Genomic DNA, 1,759 nt, shown 5'->3' on the forward strand with positions numbered 1-1,759 from the left:
AGTTGGTAGGCTAACAGCACCCCGGGATGGTGAGGACAGAGACGGCGACGGTGTTGAACAGCCACGACGGTAATTCCACTTCCAGCAACAGCCCCGAGCTCCCGCTCAGGTCCCCCTCTTATGCTCCCAGCGTGGCCTTGCTCCGCCCTGGCCACGCCCCACTTCTGGAACCTGCTAGCGGGTTCCCGGGACTTCCCGATTGGCCCCTTCTATGAACTTTCCCCTAGACGTCCCCCTCTCGTATATACCGTGGCCTGGTGACGCCAGTACTGCCGTATACTGCAGTTACCCCTTTCCGCCAACAGCCAACGCTATACCCCTACACGTATAAAATTAACCACTTGCATCCCCGGTAATATGCGTGCAACTGAAATCAATATAGCTTTGCAACTCCTTGCCATTATCAAGGTACGAAGACCTTGCTTACTCTCCAACGGTCTAAAATTAGCCATCATCCACTCTCATTTTCTGACTTCCTTAGTCTACTTCCCACCGTCACTCTCCCGGTTCTGATAATCTTAATCAGTTCAAGACCTGCGTGATCGCAAAATACTTTTATTGTTGCCGACCGTTGATTTACAGTACAGGTCGGTAAAAGCCTTCGAGGCCTTTGCTCGGTAGCTTTGGAAAATTAACATTCCACCACCCATTGCAATTCTCCATGCAGTGAGAGGACTCCACTCCATTCTTGACCTCTTCCTCCGTTCCAGACTTCACTGCCTACATATGAACAGGTAATAGCTGCAGCGGCTGCGTTTGATGTAGCTTCCTGAAACATTCAGAAAAATTATATTCATTAAAGTTTAAACATGTATTTAAGAAAGGAATTTCTCAACCAACAAATATATTTCATCTGAACCCTCAAAACCCTAATATATTATGAACTAGTTTTTGTTTAATAGAATCCCATTCCTTTTGCATCATATCCCTGAAATTAATTTGCCTGCAGGTTATATTTGGAGCGTTTCTTCACAAAAGCCACCTTGGCAGATGGAACCAATCACAAGACACAATTTGCATAGTGTAATTCACTTATAGCAACACGTGGAGAGGAGGCGGGGGGGGGGTGTTTGTTAAGAGCCAATAAACATCAACACTGCTGCAAACAGCGAGCAATTGATCTCATTTTTTGGCATTATGCTCTCCTCGGGATACACCTGACAATGGAAGTGGCTGGGTTGGTATAATAAATGGCCGTGTCACAGCACCTCGCTGGCACAATGGCATTTTGTAATTGAAGCTCGGTTTAAAATCCACTTGCGATAAAAATCAGGACTGTGCCACATTTGTAAAATAAAAAGTGGGGTTCCCCCCCCTTCGGCATTTTCCAATGCAGAGTGCTAAAAAATCAGTGTGCCGCATCAAGAGATGGACTGGGAACATACTTTGCCATGCCGGTCAGTGTGGACCGCCAAAGTGGAGGCCTGGGTGACCGGTTTATATCACTGTGCTGTAAATTTAACCAAATTAAGCACAGAAGCAAAAATTATTGGTGATCGGGCCACAACCACCAACTCACTGCACGTGGCCAAAATAAAAAGGCAACTGCGTGGATTCAAAGCCATGATCGCAGCGGTGCCAAGTCCAGGATCTCTGATCTCCGAGGCCTTGCTTTAAACATCTCGTTTTGGTAAACCTTCAAGGCCACCAGCAATCAGGCACGCACGGGCAGGGAACAGAGGAGCAATGGAAACACCACGCCTGCCGGCCCGTCCACTTGCATACACATCACAAAATAAAAAAAATAGCAGTCGCCATC

Source organism: Petromyzon marinus, chromosome 11 (genome assembly GCF_048934315.1).
Source record: "Petromyzon marinus isolate PM22_M1 ecotype Great Lakes invasive population chromosome 11, UKy_Petmar_22M1.pri1.0, whole genome shotgun sequence".
NCBI classification, from domain to species: Eukaryota; Metazoa; Chordata; class Hyperoartia; order Petromyzontiformes; family Petromyzontidae; genus Petromyzon; species Petromyzon marinus.